Source organism: Garra rufa, chromosome 1, assembly GCF_049309525.1.
Source record: "Garra rufa chromosome 1, GarRuf1.0, whole genome shotgun sequence".
Taxonomy (NCBI): Eukaryota; Metazoa; Chordata; class Actinopteri; order Cypriniformes; family Cyprinidae; genus Garra; species Garra rufa.
Window position 1 is genome coordinate 86,928,447 of NC_133361.1, and position 21,360 is coordinate 86,949,806.

Below are 21,360 nucleotides of genomic sequence, written 5' to 3' on the forward strand. Positions count from 1 at the left end.
TTAATTATCTTTTCCTTAGTTCGCTCTTCTACAAGCAATCACCAGGAGATTGCTGGCAGTCATCTCTGCACGGGATTCCATAGTGTAGTGGTTGTCACGTTCGCCTCATGCGAAAGGTCCCCAGTTCGAAACTGGGTGGCAACAGCTGGTGGCTTTTTCCAAAATTGCTTAAGTAGGGATCTGTTGCTTTATTCGTCAACACTACAAAGGCCTTCTGCCAAGCCGAGTTAAAAGAACGGTGGATCCTAATCAAGTTTCTGTAGTGTAGTGGTCATCATGTTCGCCTAACACGCGAATGGTCCTCGGTTCGAAACCGAACAGAAACAGAGTTTCTCTTTTGTGGGTAAACATGAACTGTTTGCAAAGTCAGGGGAGGGATTTAGTTATCTTTTCCTTTATTCGTTTTACAGCAAGCGATCACCAGGAGATTGCTGGCTGTGTACTTTTTGCAAGTTTCCATAGTGTAGTGGTTATCACGTTCGCCTTACACGCGAAAGGTCCCCAGTTCGAAACTGGGTGGAAACAGCTACTGGCTTTTTCCAAATTTGCTTAAGCCAGGCTCTGCTGCATTCTTAGTCAACACTACAAAGGCCTCTTCTGCCAAGTAGTGTTAAAAGAAGAGAGGCTCCCCGTCAGGTTTCTGTAGTGGTCCTCACGTTCGCTTTACACGCGAAAGGTCCTCTGTTTCAAACTGAGCGGAAACAGCTTTTTGCCTTGGACGTAAAACATTAATTGTTTGCATCGTCAGACGAGAGATTTAGTAATCTTTTCCTTTATAGGTTTTTCAACAAGTGATCACCACGAGATTGCTGGCTGTCTTCTCTGCACAAGTTTCTGTAGTGTAATGGTTATCACATTCACCTCACATACGAAAGGTCCCCAGTTTAAAACTGTGCTGAAACAGCTGTTGGCTTTTTCCAAAATTGTTTAAGTGGGGATCTACTGCTTTCTTCGTAAACAATACAATTGCCTTCTGCCAAGTGGATTTACCGAGCAGAGACAGTGTTTCTCTTTTGTGGGAAAACATGAAATGTTTGCAAAGTCAGGTGAGGTGTTTAATTATCTTTTCCTTAGTTCGCTCTTCTACAAGCAATCACCAGGAGATTGCTGGCAGTCATCTCTGCACGGGATTCCATAGTGTAGTGGTTGTCACGTTCGCCTCATGCGAAAGGTCCCCAGTTCGAAACTGGGTGGCAACAGCTGGTGGCTTTTTCCAAAATTGCTTAAGTAGGGATCTGTTGCTTTATTCGTCAACACTACAAAGGCCTTCTGCCAAGCCGAGTTAAAAGAACGGTGGATCCTAACCAAGTTTCTGTAGTGTAGTGGTCATCATGTTCGCCTAACACGCGAATGGTCCTCGGTTCGAAACCGAGCAGAAACAGAGTTTCTCTTTTGTGGGTAAACATGAACTGTTTGCAAAGTCAGGGGAGGGATTTAGTTATCTTTTCCTTTATTCGTTTTACAGCAAGCGATCACCAGGAGATTGCTGGCTGTGTACTTTTTGCAAGTTTCCATAGTGTAGTGGTTATCACGTTCGCCTCACACGCGAAAGGTCCCCAGTTCGAAACTGGGTGGATACAGCTACTGGCTTTTTCCAAAATTACTTAAACCAGGCTCTGCTGCATTCTTAGTCAACACTACAAAGGCCTCTTCTGCCAAGTAGTGTTAAAAGAAGAGAGGCTCCCCGTCAGGTTTCTGTAGTGGTCCTCACGTTCGCTTTACACGCGAAAGGTCCTCGGTTTCAAACTGAGCAGAAACAGCTTTTTGCCTAGGACGTAAAACATTAATTGTTTGCATCGTCAGACGAGAGATTTAGTAATCTTTTCCTTTATAGGTTTTTCAACAAGCGATCACCACGAGATTGCTGGCTGTCTTCTCTGCACAAGTATCTGTAGTGTAATGGTTATCACGTTCACCTCACACACAAAAGGTCCCCAGTTTGAAACTGTTTTGAAACAGCTGTTGGCTTTTTCCAAAATTGTTTAAGTAGGGATCTACTGCTTTCTTCGTAAACACTACAAATGCCTTCTGCCAAGTGGATTTACCGAGCAGAAACAGAGTTTCTCTTTTGTGGGAAAACATGAAATGTTTGCAAAGTCAGGTGAGGTGTTTAATTATCTTTTCCTTAGTTCGCTCTTCCACAAGCGATCACCAGGAGATTGCTGGCAGTCGTTTCTGCGAAGGATTCCATAGTGTAGTGGTTGTCACGTTTGCCGCATGCGAAAGGTCCCCATTTCGAAACTTGGTGGTAACAGCTGGTGGCTTTTTCCAAAATTGCTTAAGTAGGGATCTGTTGCTTTCTTCGTCAACACTACAAAGGCCTTCTGCCAAGCCGAGTTAACAGAACGGTGGATCGTAATCAAGTTTCTGTAGTGTAGTGGTCATCACGTTCGCCTAACACGCGAAAGGTCCTCGGTTCGAAACCGAGCAGAAACAGTGTTTCTCTTTCGTGGGTAAACATGAACTGTTTGCAAAGTCAGGGGAGGGATTTAGTTATCTTTTCCTTTATTCGTTTTACAGCAAGCGATCACCAGGAGATTGCTGGCTGTGTACTTTTTGCAAGTTTCCATAGTGTAGTGGTTATCACGTTCGCCTTACACGCGAAAGGTCCCCAGTTCGAAACTGGGTGGAAACAGCTACTGGCTTTTTCCAAATTTGCTTAAGCCAGGCTCTGCTGCATTCTTAGTCAACACTACAAAGGCCTCTTCTGCCAAGTAGTGTTAAAAGAAGAGAGGCTCCCCGTCAGGTTTCTGTAGTGGTCCTCACGTTCGCTTTACACGCGAAAGGTCCTCTGTTTCAAACTGAGCGGAAACAGCTTTTTGCCTTGGACGTAAAACATTAATTGTTTGCATCGTCAGACGAGAGATTTAGTAATCTTTTCCTTTATAGGTTTTTCAACAAGCGATCACCACGAGATTGCTGGCTGTCTTCTCTGCACAAGTTTCTGTATTCTATTGATTATCACATTCACCTCACATACGAAAGGTCCCCAGTTTAAAACTGTGCTGAAACAGCTGTTGGCTTTTTCCAAAATTGTTTAAGTGGGGATCTACTGCTTTCTTCGTAAACAATACAATTGCCTTCTGCCAAGTGGATTTACCGAGCAGAGACAGTGTTTCTCTTTTGTGGGAAAACATGAAATGTTTGCAAAGTCAGGTGAGGTGTTTAATTATCTTTTCCTTAGTTCGCTCTTCTACAAGCGATCACCAGGAGATTGCTGGCAGTCATCTCTGCACGGGATTCCATAGTGTAGTGGTTGTCACGTTCGCCTCATGCGAAAGGTCCCCAGTTCGAAACTGGGTGGCAACAGCTGGTGGCTTTTTCCAAAATTGCTTAAGTAGGGATCTGTTGCTTTCTTCGTCAACACTACAAAGGCCTTCTGCCAAGCCGAGTTAAAAGAACGGTGGATCCTAATCAAGTTTCTGTAGTGTAGTGGTCATCACTTTCGCCTAACACGCGAAAGGTCCTCGGTTCGAAACCGAGCAGAAACAGTGTTTCTCTTTTGTGGGTAAACATGAACTGTTTGCAAAGTCAGGGGAGGGATTTAGTTATCTTTTCCTTTATTCGTTTTACAGCAAGCGATCACCAGGAGATTGCTGGCTGTGTACTTTTTGCAAGTTTCCATAGTGTAGTGGTTATCACGTTCGCCTCACACGCGAAAGGTCCCCAGTTCAAAACTGGGTGGAAACAGCTACTGGCTTTTTCCAAAATTACTTAAACCAGGCTCTGCTGCATTCTTAGTCAACACTACAAAGGCCTCTTCTGCCAAGTAGTGTTAAAAGAAGAGAGGCTCCCCGTCAGGTTTCTGTAGTGGTCATCACGTTTGCTTTACACGCGAAAGGTCCTCGGTTTCAAACTGAGCGGAAACAGCTTTTTGCCTTGGACGTAAAACATTAATTGTTTGCATCGTCAGACGAGAGATTTAGTAATCTTTTCCTTTATAGGTTTTTCAACACGCGATCACCACGAGATTGCTGGCTGTCTTCTCTGCACAAGTTTCTGTAGTGTAATGGTTATCACATTCACCTCACATACGAAAGGTCCCCAGTTTAAAACTGTGCTGAAACAGCTGTTGGCTTTTTCCAAAATTGTTTAAGTGGAGATCTACTGCTTTCTTCGTAAACACTACAAATGCCTTCTGCCAAGTGGATTTACCGAGCAGAAACAGAGTTTCTCTTTTGTGGGAAAACATGAAATGTTTGCAAAGTCAGGTGAGGTGTTTAATTATCTTTTCCTTAGTTCACTCTTCCACAAGCGATCACCAGGAGATTGCTGGCAGTCGTTTCTGCGAAGGATTCCATAGTGTAGTGGTTGTCACGTTTGCCGCATGCGAAAGGTCCCCATTTCGAAACTTGGTGGTAACAGCTGGTGGCTTTTTCCAAAATTGCTTAAGTAGGGATCTGTTGCTTTCTTCGTCAACACTACAAAGGCCTTCTGCCAAGCCGAGTTAACAGAACGGTGGATCGTAATCAAGTTTCTGTAGTGTAGTGGTCATCACGTTCGCCTAACACGCGAAAGGTCCTCGGTTCGAAACCGAGCAGAAACAGTGTTTCTCTTTCGTGGGTAAACATGAACTGTTTGCAAAGTCAGGGGAGGGATTTAGTTATCTTTTCCTTTATTCGTTTTACAGCAAGCGATCACCAGGAGATTGCTGGCTGTGTACTTTTTGCAAGTTTCCATAGTGTAGTGGTTATCACGTTCGCCTTACACGCGAAAGGTCCCCAGTTCGAAACTGGGTGGAAACAGCTACTGGCTTTTTCCAAATTTGCTTAAGCCAGGCTCTGCTGCATTCTTAGTCAACACTACAAAGGCCTCTTCTGCCAAGTAGTGTTAAAAGAAGAGAGGCTCCCCGTCAGGTTTCTGTAGTGGTCCTCACGTTCGCTTTACACGCGAAAGGTCCTCTGTTTCAAACTGAGCGGAAACAGCTTTTTGCCTTGGACGTAAAACATTAATTGTTTGCATCGTCAGACGAGAGATTTAGTAATCTTTTCCTTTATAGGTTTTTCAACAAGCGATCACCACGAGATTGCTGGCTGTCTTCTCTGCACAAGTTTCTGTATTCTATTGATTATCACATTCACCTCACATACGAAAGGTCCCCAGTTTAAAACTGTGCTGAAACAGCTGTTGGCTTTTTCCAAAATTGTTTAAGTGGGGATCTACTGCTTTCTTCGTAAACAATACAATTGCCTTCTGCCAAGTGGATTTACCGAGCAGAGACAGTGTTTCTCTTTTGTGGGAAAACATGAAATGTTTGCAAAGTCAGGTGAGGTGTTTAATTATCTTTTCCTTAGTTCGCTCTTCTACAAGCGATCACCAGGAGATTGCTGGCAGTCATCTCTGCACGGGATTCCATAGTGTAGTGGTTGTCACGTTCGCCTCATGCGAAAGGTCCCCAGTTCGAAACTGGGTGGCAACAGCTGGTGGCTTTTTCCAAAATTGCTTAAGTAGGGATCTGTTGCTTTCTTCGTCAACACTACAAAGGCCTTCTGCCAAGCCGAGTTAAAAGAACGGTGGATCCTAATCAAGTTTCTGTAGTGTAGTGGTCATCACTTTCGCCTAACACGCGAAAGGTCCTCGGTTCGAAACCGAGCAGAAACAGTGTTTCTCTTTTGTGGGTAAACATGAACTGTTTGCAAAGTCAGGGGAGGGATTTAGTTATCTTTTCCTTTATTCGTTTTACAGCAAGCGATCACCAGGAGATTGCTGGCTGTGTACTTTTTGCAAGTTTCCATAGTGTAGTGGTTATCACGTTCGCCTCACACGCGAAAGGTCCCCAGTTCAAAACTGGGTGGAAACAGCTACTGGCTTTTTCCAAAATTACTTAAACCAGGCTCTGCTGCATTCTTAGTCAACACTACAAAGGCCTCTTCTGCCAAGTAGTGTTAAAAGAAGAGAGGCTCCCCGTCAGGTTTCTGTAGTGGTCATCACGTTTGCTTTACACGCGAAAGGTCCTCGGTTTCAAACTGAGCGGAAACAGCTTTTTGCCTTGGACGTAAAACATTAATTGTTTGCATCGTCAGACGAGAGATTTAGTAATCTTTTCCTTTATAGGTTTTTCAACACGCGATCACCACGAGATTGCTGGCTGTCTTCTCTGCACAAGTTTCTGTAGTGTAATGGTTATCACATTCACCTCACATACGAAAGGTCCCCAGTTTAAAACTGTGCTGAAACAGCTGTTGGCTTTTTCCAAAATTGTTTAAGTGGAGATCTACTGCTTTCTTCGTAAACACTACAAATGCCTTCTGCCAAGTGGATTTACCGAGCAGAAACAGAGTTTCTCTTTTGTGGGAAAACATGAAATGTTTGCAAAGTCAGGTGAGGTGTTTAATTATCTTTTCCTTAGTTCGCTCTTCCACAAGCGATCACCAGGAGATTGCTGGCAGTCGTTTCTGCGAAGGATTCCATAGTGTAGTGGTTGTCACGTTTGCCGCATGCGAAAGGTCCCCAGTTCGAAACTTGGTGGTAACAGCTGGTGGCTTTTTCCAAAATTGCTTAAGTAGGGATCTGTTGCTTTCTTCGTCAACACTACAAAGGCCTTCTGCCAAGCCGAGTTAACAGAACGGTGGATCTTAATCAAGTTTCTGTAGTGTAGTGGTCATCACGTTCGCCTAACACGCGAAAGGCCCTCGGTTCGAAACCGAGCAGAAACAGTGTTTCTCTTTCGTGGGTAAACATGAACTGTTTGCAAAGTCAGGGGAGGGATTTAGTTATCTTTTCCTTTATTCGTTTTACAGCAAGCGATCACCAGGAGATTGCTGGCTGTGTACTTTTTGCAAGTTTCCATAGTGTAGTGGTTATCACGTTCGCCTTACACGCGAAAGGTCCCCAGTTCGAAACTGGGTGGAAACAGCTACTGGCTTTTTCCAAATTTGCTTAAGCCAGGCTCTGCTGCATTCTTAGTCAACACTACAAAGGCCTCTTCTGCCAAGTAGTGTTAAAAGAAGAGAGGCTCCCCGTCAGGTTTCTGTAGTGGTCCTCACGTTCGCTTTACACGCGAAAGGTCCTCTGTTTCAAACTGAGCGGAAACAGCTTTTTGCCTTGGACGTAAAACATTAATTGTTTGCATCGTCAGACGAGAGATTTAGTAATCTTTTCCTTTATAGGTTTTTCAACAAGTGATCACCACGAGATTGCTGGCTGTCTTCTCTGCACAAGTTTCTGTAGTGTAATGGTTATCACATTCACCTCACATACGAAAGGTCCCCAGTTTAAAACTGTGCTGAAACAGCTGTTGGCTTTTTCCAAAATTGTTTAAGTGGGGATCTACTGCTTTCTTCGTAAACAATACAATTGCCTTCTGCCAAGTGGATTTACCGAGCAGAGACAGTGTTTCTCTTTTGTGGGAAAACATGAAATGTTTGCAAAGTCAGGTGAGGTGTTTAATTATCTTTTCCTTAGTTCGCTCTTCTACAAGCAATCACCAGGAGATTGCTGGCAGTCATCTCTGCACGGGATTCCATAGTGTAGTGGTTGTCACGTTCGCCTCATGCGAAAGGTCCCCAGTTCGAAACTGGGTGGCAACAGCTGGTGGCTTTTTCCAAAATTGCTTAAGTAGGGATCTGTTGCTTTATTCGTCAACACTACAAAGGCCTTCTGCCAAGCCGAGTTAAAAGAACGGTGGATCCTAATCAAGTTTCTGTAGTGTAGTGGTCATCATGTTCGCCTAACACGCGAATGGTCCTCGGTTCGAAACCGAGCAGAAACAGAGTTTCTCTTTTGTGGGTAAACATGAACTGTTTGCAAAGTCAGGGGAGGGATTTAGTTATCTTTTCCTTTATTCGTTTTACAGCAAGCGATCACCAGGAGATTGCTGGCTGTGTACTTTTTGCAAGTTTCCATAGTGTAGTGGTTATCACGTTCGCCTTACACGCGAAAGGTCCCCAGTTCGAAACTGGGTGGAAACAGCTACTGGCTTTTTCCAAATTTGCTTAAGCCAGGCTCTGCTGCATTCTTAGTCAACACTACAAAGGCCTCTTCTGCCAAGTAGTGTTAAAAGAAGAGAGGCTCCCCGTCAGGTTTCTGTAGTGGTCCTCACGTTCGCTTTACACGCGAAAGGTCCTCTGTTTCAAACTGAGCGGAAACAGCTTTTTGCCTTGGACGTAAAACATTAATTGTTTGCATCGTCAGACGAGAGATTTAGTAATCTTTTCCTTTATAGGTTTTTCAACAAGTGATCACCACGAGATTGCTGGCTGTCTTCTCTGCACAAGTTTCTGTAGTGTAATGGTTATCACATTCACCTCACATACGAAAGGTCCCCAGTTTAAAACTGTGCTGAAACAGCTGTTGGCTTTTTCCAAAATTGTTTAAGTGGGGATCTACTGCTTTCTTCGTAAACAATACAATTGCCTTCTGCCAAGTGGATTTACCGAGCAGAGACAGTGTTTCTCTTTTGTGGGAAAACATGAAATGTTTGCAAAGTCAGGTGAGGTGTTTAATTATCTTTTCCTTAGTTCGCTCTTCTACAAGCAATCACCAGGAGATTGCTGGCAGTCATCTCTGCACGGGATTCCATAGTGTAGTGGTTGTCACGTTCGCCTCATGCGAAAGGTCCCCAGTTCGAAACTGGGTGGCAACAGCTGGTGGCTTTTTCCAAAATTGCTTAAGTAGGGATCTGTTGCTTTATTCGTCAACACTACAAAGGCCTTCTGCCAAGCCGAGTTAAAAGAACGGTGGATCCTAATCAAGTTTCTGTAGTGTAGTGGTCATCATGTTCGCCTAACACGCGAATGGTCCTCGGTTCGAAACCGAGCAGAAACAGAGTTTCTCTTTTGTGGGTAAACATGAACTGTTTGCAAAGTCAGGGGAGGGATTTAGTTATCTTTTCCTTTATTCGTTTTACAGCAAGCGATCACCAGGAGATTGCTGGCTGTGTACTTTTTGCAAGTTTCCATAGTGTAGTGGTTATCACGTTCGCCTTACACGCGAAAGGTCCCCAGTTCGAAACTGGGTGGAAACAGCTACTGGCTTTTTCCAAATTTGCTTAAGCCAGGCTCTGCTGCATTCTTAGTCAACACTACAAAGGCCTCTTCTGCCAAGTAGTGTTAAAAGAAGAGAGGCTCCCCGTCAGGTTTCTGTAGTGGTCCTCACGTTCGCTTTACACGCGAAAGGTCCTCTGTTTCAAACTGAGCGGAAACAGCTTTTTGCCTTGGACGTAAAACATTAATTGTTTGCATCGTCAGACGAGAGATTTAGTAATCTTTTCCTTTATAGGTTTTTCAACAAGCGATCACCACGAGATTGCTGGCTGTCTTCTCTGCACAAGTTTCTGTATTCTATTGATTATCACATTCACCTCACATACGAAAGGTCCCCAGTTTAAAACTGTGCTGAAACAGCTGTTGGCTTTTTCCAAAATTGTTTAAGTGGGGATCTACTGCTTTCTTCGTAAACAATACAATTGCCTTCTGCCAAGTGGATTTACCGAGCAGAGACAGTGTTTCTCTTTTGTGGGAAAACATGAAATGTTTGCAAAGTCAGGTGAGGTGTTTAATTATCTTTTCCTTAGTTCGCTCTTCTACAAGCGATCACCAGGAGATTGCTGGCAGTCGTCTCTGCACGGGACTCCATAGTGTAGTGGTTGTCACGTTCGCCTCATGCGAAAGGTCCCCAGTTCGAAACTGGGTGGCAACAGCTGGTGGCTTTTTCCAAAATTGCTTAAGTAGGGATCTGTTGCTTTATTCGTCAACACTACAAAGGCCTTCTGCCAAGCCGAGTTAAAAGAACGGTAGATCCTAATCAAGTTTCTGTAGTGTAGTGGTCATCACGTTCGCCTAACACGCGAAAGGTCCTCGGTTCGAAACCGAGCAGAAACAGAGTTTCTCTTTTGTGGGTAAACATGAACTGTTTGCAAAGTCAGGGGAGGGATTTAGTTATCTTTTCCTTTATTCGTTTTACAGCAAGCGATCACCAGGAGATTGCTGGCTGTGTAGTTTTTGCAAGTTTCCATAGTGTAGTGGTTATCACGTTTGCCTCACACGCGAAAGGTCCCCAGTTCGAAACTGGGTGGAAACAGGTACTGGCTTTTTCCAAAATTGCTTAAGCCAGGCTCTGCTGCATTCTTAGTCAACACTACAAAGGCCTCTTCTGCCAAGTAGTGTTAAAAGAAGAGAGGCTCCCCGTCAGGTTTCTGTAGTGGTCATCACGTTTGCTTTACACGCGAAAGGTCCTCGGTTCCAAACTGAGCGGAAACAGCTTTTTGCCTAGGACGTAAAACATTAATTGTTTGCATCGTCAGACGAGAGATTTAGTAATCTTTTCCTTTATAGGTTTTTCAACAAGCGATCACCACGAGATTGCTGGCTGTCTTCTCTGCACAAGTATCTGTAGTGTAATGGTTATCACGTTCACCTCACACACAAAAGGTCCCCAGTTTGAAACTGTTTTGAAACAGCTGTTGGCTTTTTCCAAAATTGTTTAAGTAGGGATCTACTGCTTTCTTCGTAAACACTACAAATGCCTTCTGCCAAGTGGATTTACCGAGCAGAAACAGAGTTTCTCTTTTGTGGGAAAACATGAAATGTTTGCAAAGTCAGGTGAGGTGTTTAATTATCTTTTGCTTAGTTCGCTCTTCCACAAGCGATCACCAGGAGATTGCTGGCAGTCGTTTCTGCGAAGGATTCCATAGTGTAGTGGTTGTCACGTTTGCCGCATGCGAAAGGTCCCCAGTTCGAAACTTGGTGGTAACAGCTGGTGGCTTTTTCCAAAATTGCTTAAGTAGGGATCTGTTGCTTTCTTCGTCAACACTACAAAGGCCTTCTGCCAAGCCGAGTTAACAGAACGGTGGATCTTAATCAAGTTTCTGTAGTGTAGTGGTCATCACGTTCGCCTAACACGCGAAAGGCCCTCGGTTCGAAACCGAGCAGAAACAGTGTTTCTCTTTCGTGGGTAAACATGAACTGTTTGCAAAGTCAGGGGAGGGATTTAGTTATCTTTTCCTTTATTCGTTTTACAGCAAGCGATCACCAGGAGATTGCTGGCTGTGTACTTTTTGCAAGTTTCCATAGTGTAGTGGTTATCACGTTCGCCTTACACGCGAAAGGTCCCCAGTTCGAAACTGGGTGGAAACAGCTACTGGCTTTTTCCAAATTTGCTTAAGCCAGGCTCTGCTGCATTCTTAGTCAACACTACAAAGGCCTCTTCTGCCAAGTAGTGTTAAAAGAAGAGAGGCTCCCCGTCAGGTTTCTGTAGTGGTCCTCACGTTCGCTTTACACGCGAAAGGTCCTCTGTTTCAAACTGAGCGGAAACAGCTTTTTGCCTTGGACGTAAAACATTAATTGTTTGCATCGTCAGACGAGAGATTTAGTAATCTTTTCCTTTATAGGTTTTTCAACAAGCGATCACCACGAGATTGCTGGCTGTCTTCTCTGCACAAGTTTCTGTATTCTATTGATTATCACATTCACCTCACATACGAAAGGTCCCCAGTTTAAAACTGTGCTGAAACAGCTGTTGGCTTTTTCCAAAATTGTTTAAGTGGGGATCTACTGCTTTCTTCGTAAACAATACAATTGCCTTCTGCCAAGTGGATTTACCGAGCAGAGACAGTGTTTCTCTTTTGTGGGAAAACATGAAATGTTTGCAAAGTCAGGTGAGGTGTTTAATTATCTTTTCCTTAGTTCGCTCTTCTACAAGCGATCACCAGGAGATTGCTGGCAGTCATCTCTGCACGGGATTCCATAGTGTAGTGGTTGTCACGTTCGCCTCATGCGAAAGGTCCCCAGTTCGAAACTGGGTGGCAACAGCTGGTGGCTTTTTCCAAAATTGCTTAAGTAGGGATCTGTTGCTTTATTCGTCAACACTACAAAGGCCTTCTGCCAAGCCGAGTTAAAAGAACGGTGGATCCTAATCAAGTTTCTGTAGTGTAGTGGTCATCACGTTCGCCTAACACGCGAAAGGTCCTCGGTTCGAAACCGAGCAGAAACAGAGTTTCTCTTTTGTGGGTAAACATGAACTGTTTGCAAAGTCAGGGGAGGGATTTAGTTATCTTTTCCTTTATTCGTTTTACAGCAAGCGATCACCAGGAGATTGCTGGCTGTGTACTTTTTGCAAGTGTCCATAGTGTAGTGGTTATCACGTTCGCCTCACACGCGAAAGGTCCCCAGTTCGAAACTGGGTGGAAACAGGTACTGGCTTTTTCCAAAATTGCTTAAGCCAGGCTCTGCTGCATTCTTAGTCAACACTACAAAGGCCTCTTCTGCCAAGTAGTGTTAAAAGAAGAGAGGCTCCCCGTCAGGTTTCTGTAGTGGTCATCACGTTTGCTTTACACGCGAAAGGTCCTCGGTTTCAAACTGAGCGGAAACAGCTTTTTGCCTTGGACGTAAAACATTAATTGTTTGCATCGTCAGACGAGAGATTTAGTAATCTTTTCCTTTATAGGTTTTTCAACACGCAATCACCACGAGATTGCTGGCTGTCTTCTCTGCACAAGTTTCTGTAGTGTAATGGTTATCACATTCACCTCACATACGAAAGGTCCCCAGTTTAAAACTGTGCTGAAACAGCTGTTGGCTTTTTCCAAAATTGTTTAAGTGGGGATCTACTGCTTTCTTCGTAAACAATACAATTGCCTTCTGCCAAGTGGATTTACCGAGCAGAGACAGTGTTTCTCTTTTGTGGGAAAACATGAAATGTTTGCAAAGTCAGGTGAGGTGTTTAATTATCTTTTCCTTAGTTCGCTCTTCCACAAGCGATCACCAGGAGATTGCTGGCAGTCATCTTTGCACGGGATTCCATAGTGTAGTGGTTGTCACGTTCGCCTCATGCGAAAGGTCCCCAGTTCGAAACTGGGTGGCAACAGCTGGTGGCTTTTTCCAAAATTGCTTAAGTAGGGATCTGTTGCTTTATTCGTCAACACTACAAAGGCCTTCTGCCAAGCCGAGTTAAAAGAACGGTAGATCCTAATCAAGTTTCTGTAGTGTAGTGGTCATCACGTTCGCCTAACACGCGAAAGGTCCTCGGTTCGAAACAGAGCAGAAACAGTGTTTCTCTTTCGTGGGTAAACTTGAACTGTTTGCAAAGTCAGGGGAGGGATTTAGTTATCTTTTCCTTTATTCGTTTTACAGCAAGCGATCACCAGGAGATTGCTGGCTGTGTACTTTTTGCAAGTTTCCATAGTGTAGTGGTTATCACGTTCGCCTCACACGCGAAAGGTCCCCAGTTCGAAACTGGGTGGAAACAGGTACTGGCTTTTTCCAAAATTGCTTAAGCCAGGCTCTGCTGCATTCTTAGTAAACACTACAAAGGCCTCTTCTGCCAAGTAGTGTTAAAAGAAGAGAGGCTCCCCGTCAGGTTTCTGTAGTGGTCCTCACGTTCGCTTTACACGCGAAAGGTCCTCGGTTTCAAACTGAGCGGAAACAGCTTTTTGCCTTGGGCGTAAAACATTAATTGTTTGCATCGTCAGAGGAGAGATTTAGTAATCTTTTCCTTTATAGGTTTTTCAACAAGCGATCACCACGAGATTGCTGGCTGTCTTCTCTGCACAAGTTTCTGTAGTGTAATGGTTATCACATTCACCTCACATACGAAAGGTCCCCAGTTTAAAACTGTGCTGAAACAGCTGTTGGCTTTTTCCAAAATTGTTTAAGTAGGGATCTACTGCTTTCTTCGTAAACAATACAATTGCCTTCTGCCAAGTGGATTTACCGAGCAGAGACAGTGTTTCTCTTTTGTGGGAAAACATGAAATGTTTGCAAAGTCAGGTGAGGTGTTTAATTATCTTTTCCTTAGTTCGCTCTTCCACAAGCGATCACCAGGAGATTGCTGGCAGTCATCTCTGCACGGGATTCCATAGTGTAGTGGTTGTCACGTTCGCCTCATGCGAAAGGTCCCCAGTTCGAAACTGGGCGGCAATAGCTTGTGGCTTTTTCCAAAATTGCTTAACCCTTTGAGCAGTACGGTCCCACATATGGGATTCTAATTTCTGTGCCCCTGGGAGTACGGTCCCACATATGGGATTTAGAACGTTCGGTGACGTCACGCAGCTGACAAATTCAAACTGCGCTTTGGCGCGATGGCTGGCGCTGAGCCAGAGACGGCGGAGCTCTGCACTTGTCATACAATCACAACTATGCAGTGTTTTTAACCACATAACGCTTATTTTAGGTTTCAGACATTTAAATACACATAAGTACTAGTAAAAGGAGACATTTAGAGTTTGTAAAATACACACATAGGTCTATGGAAGCAGCAAATAACCATCTATTCAAATATAATTTGCCGATGTGTTTTATTTCTATCACATACACATAGGCAAAGTAACTAAAAGGTTCACTCTATTACTCTTCTAGTTCACCAGCCACTTACTTGCATGTATTTCGGGAGAAACGGATGAATGTACGTGATGTAAACGCGGCTGACAGGACTCTCTGAACTGCAGCGCGAACAAACATGGCCGCGCCCATCTCACGTTTCAAATCACGATCCAGATCATTTACATAGGGTTTTAAACGATGAAACACACTAATTCACACATATTTGTGAATCGGAATATTAGATAGTTCATGGCATGGTAAGCAAGTGTGTGAGTATTCTGGATAAAAAAGGAAAAAACGAAATTAAAGTGATCTATCTGTCATACAGTGTTATTGTGGCTGTGTTGTGTCAGGTGACAAGCATGACGCGTCGCCATGGAAACAATAAGGACGAACGTTCTAAAATAACGGTCGCTTAAAAAAAACTCACTCTCGGGGGTCCGCTAGAATATTTTAAACTCACCACTGAAAGGGTTAAGTAGGGATCTGTTGCTTTCTTCGTCAACACTACAAAGGCCTTCTGCCAAGCCGAGTTAAAAGAACGGTGTATCGTAATCAAATTTCTGTAGTGTAGTGGTCATCACGTTCGCCTAACACCCGCGCGGCAGCCGTGAATAGTTTAGCTAAACGGCCCTAAACCGTTTCCCATTCATTCTCAATGGTAGTGCTGAAACACTACGGATGCAATACACTTTCGGCCGCTAGCGCCCTTTTGGCGCACTTCCTTGTTTCTGCACCAGCGCCAACTTTGAATTCGCCATTAACACATCCACACTCGGACAGTACAGTCGCGATCTGCTACGCTGTTATTCGGAAAATCTATCAAAGGTAAGTTACTTTATGTACTTTTTCATGTTGTTAATGCTGAAATCACGTTAGTTGTTAAATGAAAACCGCTGCTTCGCTCCGTGAGGTCTTGGTTATTGATAAACGTTATCATTTGGGGCATTATTTACTGTTAATTATCATCATAGGATGATCTGCTCGCAAAGTTTTGAATGGACATGCCCGTTTTATATATTCGTGTGTGTTGTTTCGTGTCGTAGGGTTAAACAAGCCTGTTAGTCAATTTCTGACAATGTTGTGTTGATACGACGATCTGCTCGCAAACTTATGAATGAACGTGAGCGTTTCATGCATATAATTTCTATGCCGTGGGGTTAAATAAGCCTATCAGTCCGTTTCTTACGATGTTGTCATTACATTACCTCAACATCGCTTGTTTATATGAGATAAATAACGAATGAACGATCGTTTTTCCATTATTGCCAATAGTTGTCATATCGTGACGCTAAATAAACAATGTACATCACATAATTCAACTAGTAAATAACTGTAATAAGTGTTTAAACATCGCTAGGAACTGTTCTAGTACTGTTGTACTGTTGTAATGAGCCTTTAGAACTGCTTTACTGTTAGACTAATGCATTGCAGTGACCAAAATAGCCTAAGCAACAACTATTTTTACCATTTCAGACTGGAGCATTTGTAACTTTTATCAGGACAATTACTATGGTATTACCATAGTAGGTTGTATGTGTGCGTGTCTATGTATGTGCCTGTATGATCACATACTAACCAAAATAGCATAATTAAGAGTTATTTATATAATTTCAGACTTGAGCATAAATTATTTTCATCTTTTAGTAGGACAATTACTATGTTAATACTATAGTAGTGTGTGTGTGTGTGTGTGTGTGTGTGTGTGTGTGTGTGTGTGTGTGTGTGTGTGTGTGTGTGTGTGTGTGTGCTCATTCAAAGATACACAGCCTACTGTGGTAATACCATATTAATTGTCCTGAAAAAAGTTTAAAATAATTTATGTTTCAGTCTGAAATAGTATAAATAGCTGTTACTAAGGCCATTTTGCTCACTGTAATGTATAATTAGTCTGAGAGTAGGACAGTATCTTTAGTCTCTCATCTCTAAACTTCAGCCACGTAGTTCAAGAGGTCAAGTAGACAATGCTTTTCACACCTCTTTCATCCTTATCTGCTCTGTGTGTGTGTGCTCATTCAGGCAAACACACCTGCACTCCCCCACGGACACAGAGCAGTTAAGGGTGAAAGAGGTGTGAAAAAGCATTGTCTTCTGACCTCTGGAACTATGTGATTGAAGTTTGGAGATAAGAAAAGAACAGCAACAAGATCTGGCCCAGTAATTTGAGTCTGATAACTGTGCAATGAAACAGATAGTGATATTTCATGGTTTGACAATATCTTTTAAAGTATCTTCTGAAATAACCCTAAAATTCTATTTTTGTTTGATGGTAGATCATGCAGAGGAAATTCCAGTTTTTCCCAGGGAGAATCTCTGTTGTGTTCCGCAAGGGACCACTTGGATTTCTTCTTCAGGATCCATCTGAGGAAGCCAGGCGGATTAAGAATGACCCAACTCTGCAGGACAAGTCTGCGCCCATGAGGCAGAACCTTGTGCGGCAAAATGCCCTGACAGTGGTACGTCAGAGAGGAGGGGATGCTTCCGACAAGAAGGAGGTCCTGGGAGACTACATCCTGCAGTTTGGGAAGTACAAAGGGAAGTCTTTCCGGTGGCTGTTGGAAAATGATGTAGGGTACATTTTGTATCTCATCAAGAACCTGGAGAAGGAGGAGGCGTCAGGCATCCCTAAAGCTGAGGGGCATAGCAAAGACAGTCTACTGTCCTTTGTGAACTATGCTTGTAGTTTTGAAGAGATCCAGTCTCTTCTCAGTTATGAGGCCAGTAAAGTGGTTGTTGTGCCAGCCTCATCAGAAGATGACCAGCTGGTTGGCTTTGGTTCCCGGGCCAAGAGCACCTGGAAGGAGATATGGGACAGCAAAGCGGATGGCTATGCAGACTTTATTATGAGGAAGAGCTGCGTCCCAGGGACACGTATGCACAAGCTGCAGCAGTACCTGCGAAAGAGACAGCAATCCACCCACCCCTCACCTGTTTCTGCCTCAAAATCCCCAGATGAACCCATGGGTAAATAAATGTTTATTTTATTGTAATGTATACTTGTTCAGTAGTAACTAGTATAACAATAAGTTAGCTTTTATTTAAGGTAAATAAACCTCAGTTTGTAGGAACATGACATGAACTGAAACGTAAATATTAAAAAAAAATGTTTTCAATACAGAGATGGAGAAAGATGAGGACCTAGAGCAAGCAATGCTGAGCATCACCCCCTCCAAGCTACAGGTGCAAAGTAAGTTAAGATTTTTTTCTTTTAGCATTTGATTTCTACTAAACGTTTATCTTAAAAAACTGTTATAACTATTTAAAAAATGTACATTATTGTTTTGTGTGTTTTCCCCAACAGCTGCCTCTCCACCACTGCCACCACAATTCAGTATAGAGATGGAGAAAGATGAGGACCTAGAGCAAGCAATGCTAAGCATCACCCCCTCCAAGCTACAAGTGCAAAGTAAGTTATTTGGATGATTTTTGCTGTTTTTTTTCATTTGCACATATCGAAACATGTATCTGTCTGACTGTATGTCCACCTGTCTGCCATTCTGTTCATCCATCTGTCCATTCATCTGTCTGTCTGTCTGTCTGTCTGTCTGTCTGTGTGTCCATCCTCCTGTCTGTCTATCTCTTTCTCTGTCTGTCTGTCTGTCTGTCTGTCTGTCTGTCTGTCTGTCTAGTGCCAGTAAAATATTTCAAAATTTTAAGACAAGGCTTTGAAGTTAGTGTGTACATCTAGATTAATGCTTTGTGTGTTCCCCAACAGCCACATCTCCACCACTGCTGTCAGCTGCTGAACTGGAACGGTCTACCAAAGCAGTAAAAGGTGTTTCCGCAGGAGGTTCAGCACTGAGAAGAAAAGCTGAACATGAATTGAATCCTCCTTTATTATGTTGTTTGTGTTCTGGCTATGTTCTAGCCATGTTCCAATAACAGTGTGTTCGCCGTTGGCATATACTAACTGTCCTAAGGACTATGAATTGATTCCAGTCTGGGTAAGTACTTCTTTTATTATGAATTTTACACTGTTCTTTCTACATTTTTCCTTCCATCTTCAGATGATTTTGTTTTCAGTCAATAGATGTGTTCAACTTTGGGTGAAAGGTGAATTCAGTAGCTTTGTGTCTTTATTAACACCAGCTCTTTTATGTTTCTAATTGTAAAATGTTCTATATTTCAGTAACATCTGCTGCCCTCTCCAAACCACCTGCTGATGGCAAAAGTGGCCTTCAAGAATTGTCAGGATATGGTAAATAAATTACAGTTCTGATCACCAATTTAACTATTTGCCTTGTTTACAAAAGTAATACATTTGTTTTTTTTGTTTTGTTTTTGTTTTTTTATTTTGTGATGTGTCACAATACTTTTGTCCACAGTACCAGCTCAGAAGACACCTGTGCCTCTTCCTAAAGAGTTGAAGTTTCTTGTCCAAGAGCCAGCCTTTTTGGAACAATCAGAGCCTTCAGTACCAACTACAGGTGTGTGATATTTATTTACTTTTACTTAGCATGTCTAGTGAATCACATTCCACACTAGAAGATGTTTCACTCTTTTGTTTATATATATATATTAATATTAATAGTCTATCTATTATTCTATTTGCAGAGCCATTGTCTTCTGCTCCTGACACTTTGTCAGTGACCAGTCTGGATCCTCTACAGCAGACAACTCAAGGTAAGCATCTAAATAATTTTTCACACATATGCCTGATTAATATAAAGTCTGTACTTATTCTTCTTTATTTCAACCAGGTACAACAGCCCATCCCAGAAATCCTCCTCCACCACTTGGTTATGACCATGATGTCCGCCAATGGAAGTTTTCCCAGCAGCAGAGGATCTGGATGAAGACAGAGCTGGAATCCATGGGCCTGTGGCCTGGCTCGATTCCTGTTAGCAACCCCATGAAGACCGTGTCATTGTGACGTTTACCTCCTCAGCCAGAACTAATGGACACCATCACCGATCTGCCATCTCCTAAATATTTCCAGCTTCATCCATTTTTTATTTGGAAGCCTGAAAATGATACCCTGATGGCCAGGCTGAGGAACAACTACACTCTGCCATGCTTTGAAGGGTGTAGACAGCCACAGGTGACATCTGCAGGAGTTGGTAGACCTCGTGTGATTGCAGGCATCACAAGTCAATACTATCTGTTTTCTTCACGTCTGTGCTGCAAAGTCTGTAAAAAAAAATGGTATGCAGACAACCCACAGTGGCTGGAAAAGCTCCCCAAACGCTTCACAAACCTGTTGCCAGCTGTTCTCACTTATAAGAAGGCTGTGTGTAAATCTCTGTTGGATGAACTGCGGCGTACTGGTAAATCACCCACAGACATGGCCAACCAGGTGATGGAAATGATGCATCTTAAATATGAACGTGCTCACTTGGCCTACCTCCTCAGTTGTCAGAATATCTTGGATGCTGAGGCTGGAAAGTATGGACAGAGAAGCATCACAGGATTCCTGAGAAAGGAGACCCAGCCTGCTCCCTTTGGCGAGTATGCTGATCCCAATGGATGGAGTGGAATTGCTGTGTCTGCACATTATCTCACTGACTGTCTCCTGCACGAGTATCAGCGCCAAGAGAGAGCTATTATACAGCTCCTACAAGGAACCTTTGGGCAGGCATTTCGTTCCGGCCACACCCGAAAGGTGGCCAGGAAGGTTACATTTACTTCTGGCACAATGTCATCCTATGCCATCATGAATGAAAGTTGGATGATCTTATCATGGGTGATGGTACAGTCAGAGACGGAAAAGTCCCTGGAGCCCATGTACAGAGGACTCGCAAATCGGTACCAGACGGCAGGAATGGAGAAGGCACATTACCAGTGGGTTGACAGGTAGGCTTGATAATTCTGTACCTTGCCTAAGACATATCACATAGAGAATGTATACATCAGTTAATACTATTATCCTGACTGATGAACAGATCCATTGACTGATTTTAACATTAACATTATACTTTTCTGTTTTTTTCCCCAGAGATTGCTGTGCACCATTCAGAGTGCCAGACTCTCACAAAACAGAGCACCTGAACTGGGAAGCATGGCAGACTACAGATGACATTATTGCCGAAGCCACTTCTGGAAACTTAGAGAACAAGTGTGCTTCCAGATCTTTCTACAATCAGCACATCATGATCAAGCTGGACCTGTTCCATTGTATGAGGCGCTTCCTCCGTGAGTGTGTTTCTGAGCATCATGCCCTTTACAGCTCCTTCTCCCAGTTCTTGTCTGCTGCCTTCTGTGTTGTGGATCAGGAAGATCTGCAGAAGCTCAAGGATGCTTACGCATTTTGTGGTATTGAGCCTGCCAACCCCACAAAGCAGCACATTCGGGAACACTGCAGAACAAAGATCACACAGCCTAAAGAACTTGTGAGGAGGGTCGAGGATGTTATGCACCATTTTCATTTGGCAGGAGATCCTGATGGTGTTCCCCTGTACAAACCGTCCATGCTAAAAACATGGCGCATACAGCGGGTTCACATTCTGCGAGGATGTCTAAGTGATCCAGAGGTTGCCGGTGAAATCTTGTACAGGCATGGTGGAACACAGCAACTGAACCACGTTCAGGGTGAGGGGGCCAAAGTTCCAGTATGGATCCCCATAAGAGGAACTTCTCAGCAAGAGGGGTACCACTTCCACCAGGCTCAGTGGGTCACTGGCACACGTGTCTCCTCAGAACTGTTTCGAGCTCAGGGGATGACCGGAGTGGCACGCTGGAATTTTCAGCGTCTGGTGGACCTAAAACAGCCAGGTGTTCAGCTTCCAGCAGCCTTTGATCCAGCTCTGATGGCAGAGATGAATACAGTCTCAGAAAGGCTGTTAGGTGTGCCAAAGTATCCTGCCCGTTGGGTATCTAGCAGAGATACTGGAGAAAGATTTGGGCTGGAGTATGTTGAACCTGGATGTCGCCCTGTTGTCCTGGACTGGGAAAAGCACAAGACCAAGACGACTGAAGTACATCCAGCTGAGCAGAGTGACACATCCACTGCCATGTCGCAATACACTTCTGGTCCTCTTGATGTGACTCCAAGTCCTTATCTAGAGTCAGGTAAACTTTTACAGACACAGGAACTGAAAAGACATATATGCTTCATTATATATATATTTACAAAGTGTTTCATTTTCTGTTGTTGTTTCTGTTG

General features: G+C 43.5%; 24 non-coding genes across 24 annotated transcripts; all 24 read left to right on the forward strand.

Annotated features, from left to right (window-relative positions):
• The first annotated feature begins 452 nt into the window (after window positions 1-452).
• trnav-uac (transfer RNA valine (anticodon UAC)) lies at window positions 453-525 on the forward strand. The gene has a single exon. It is a non-coding gene; the product is annotated as a tRNA-Val (tRNA).
• A 783-nt stretch (window positions 526-1,308) lies between these two features.
• trnav-aac (transfer RNA valine (anticodon AAC)) lies at window positions 1,309-1,381 on the forward strand. The gene has a single exon. It is a non-coding gene; the product is annotated as a tRNA-Val (tRNA).
• A 126-nt stretch (window positions 1,382-1,507) lies between these two features.
• On the forward strand, window positions 1,508-1,580 carry trnav-cac (transfer RNA valine (anticodon CAC)). The gene has a single exon. It is a non-coding gene; the product is annotated as a tRNA-Val (tRNA).
• A 783-nt stretch (window positions 1,581-2,363) lies between these two features.
• trnav-aac (transfer RNA valine (anticodon AAC)) lies at window positions 2,364-2,436 on the forward strand. The gene has a single exon. It is a non-coding gene; the product is annotated as a tRNA-Val (tRNA).
• Window positions 2,437-2,562: 126 nt separating this feature from the next.
• Window positions 2,563-2,635, forward strand: trnav-uac (transfer RNA valine (anticodon UAC)). Its single transcript has one exon. It is a non-coding gene; the product is annotated as a tRNA-Val (tRNA).
• Window positions 2,636-3,418: 783 nt separating this feature from the next.
• trnav-aac (transfer RNA valine (anticodon AAC)) lies at window positions 3,419-3,491 on the forward strand. The gene has a single exon. It is a non-coding gene; the product is annotated as a tRNA-Val (tRNA).
• A 126-nt stretch (window positions 3,492-3,617) lies between these two features.
• On the forward strand, window positions 3,618-3,690 carry trnav-cac (transfer RNA valine (anticodon CAC)). Its single transcript has one exon. It is a non-coding gene; the product is annotated as a tRNA-Val (tRNA).
• A 783-nt stretch (window positions 3,691-4,473) lies between these two features.
• Window positions 4,474-4,546, forward strand: trnav-aac (transfer RNA valine (anticodon AAC)). Its single transcript has one exon. It is a non-coding gene; the product is annotated as a tRNA-Val (tRNA).
• Window positions 4,547-4,672: 126 nt separating this feature from the next.
• trnav-uac (transfer RNA valine (anticodon UAC)) lies at window positions 4,673-4,745 on the forward strand. The gene has a single exon. It is a non-coding gene; the product is annotated as a tRNA-Val (tRNA).
• A 783-nt stretch (window positions 4,746-5,528) lies between these two features.
• Window positions 5,529-5,601, forward strand: trnav-aac (transfer RNA valine (anticodon AAC)). The gene has a single exon. It is a non-coding gene; the product is annotated as a tRNA-Val (tRNA).
• Window positions 5,602-5,727: 126 nt separating this feature from the next.
• Window positions 5,728-5,800, forward strand: trnav-cac (transfer RNA valine (anticodon CAC)). Its single transcript has one exon. It is a non-coding gene; the product is annotated as a tRNA-Val (tRNA).
• A 783-nt stretch (window positions 5,801-6,583) lies between these two features.
• Window positions 6,584-6,656, forward strand: trnav-aac (transfer RNA valine (anticodon AAC)). The gene has a single exon. It is a non-coding gene; the product is annotated as a tRNA-Val (tRNA).
• Window positions 6,657-6,782: 126 nt separating this feature from the next.
• On the forward strand, window positions 6,783-6,855 carry trnav-uac (transfer RNA valine (anticodon UAC)). The gene has a single exon. It is a non-coding gene; the product is annotated as a tRNA-Val (tRNA).
• Window positions 6,856-7,638: 783 nt separating this feature from the next.
• Window positions 7,639-7,711, forward strand: trnav-aac (transfer RNA valine (anticodon AAC)). The gene has a single exon. It is a non-coding gene; the product is annotated as a tRNA-Val (tRNA).
• A 126-nt stretch (window positions 7,712-7,837) lies between these two features.
• trnav-uac (transfer RNA valine (anticodon UAC)) lies at window positions 7,838-7,910 on the forward strand. Its single transcript has one exon. It is a non-coding gene; the product is annotated as a tRNA-Val (tRNA).
• A 783-nt stretch (window positions 7,911-8,693) lies between these two features.
• On the forward strand, window positions 8,694-8,766 carry trnav-aac (transfer RNA valine (anticodon AAC)). Its single transcript has one exon. It is a non-coding gene; the product is annotated as a tRNA-Val (tRNA).
• Window positions 8,767-8,892: 126 nt separating this feature from the next.
• On the forward strand, window positions 8,893-8,965 carry trnav-uac (transfer RNA valine (anticodon UAC)). Its single transcript has one exon. It is a non-coding gene; the product is annotated as a tRNA-Val (tRNA).
• A 783-nt stretch (window positions 8,966-9,748) lies between these two features.
• On the forward strand, window positions 9,749-9,821 carry trnav-aac (transfer RNA valine (anticodon AAC)). Its single transcript has one exon. It is a non-coding gene; the product is annotated as a tRNA-Val (tRNA).
• A 126-nt stretch (window positions 9,822-9,947) lies between these two features.
• trnav-cac (transfer RNA valine (anticodon CAC)) lies at window positions 9,948-10,020 on the forward strand. Its single transcript has one exon. It is a non-coding gene; the product is annotated as a tRNA-Val (tRNA).
• Window positions 10,021-10,803: 783 nt separating this feature from the next.
• Window positions 10,804-10,876, forward strand: trnav-aac (transfer RNA valine (anticodon AAC)). Its single transcript has one exon. It is a non-coding gene; the product is annotated as a tRNA-Val (tRNA).
• Window positions 10,877-11,002: 126 nt separating this feature from the next.
• On the forward strand, window positions 11,003-11,075 carry trnav-uac (transfer RNA valine (anticodon UAC)). Its single transcript has one exon. It is a non-coding gene; the product is annotated as a tRNA-Val (tRNA).
• A 783-nt stretch (window positions 11,076-11,858) lies between these two features.
• On the forward strand, window positions 11,859-11,931 carry trnav-aac (transfer RNA valine (anticodon AAC)). Its single transcript has one exon. It is a non-coding gene; the product is annotated as a tRNA-Val (tRNA).
• Window positions 11,932-12,057: 126 nt separating this feature from the next.
• On the forward strand, window positions 12,058-12,130 carry trnav-cac (transfer RNA valine (anticodon CAC)). Its single transcript has one exon. It is a non-coding gene; the product is annotated as a tRNA-Val (tRNA).
• A 982-nt stretch (window positions 12,131-13,112) lies between these two features.
• On the forward strand, window positions 13,113-13,185 carry trnav-cac (transfer RNA valine (anticodon CAC)). Its single transcript has one exon. It is a non-coding gene; the product is annotated as a tRNA-Val (tRNA).
• The last annotated feature ends 8,175 nt before the right edge of the window (window positions 13,186-21,360 follow it).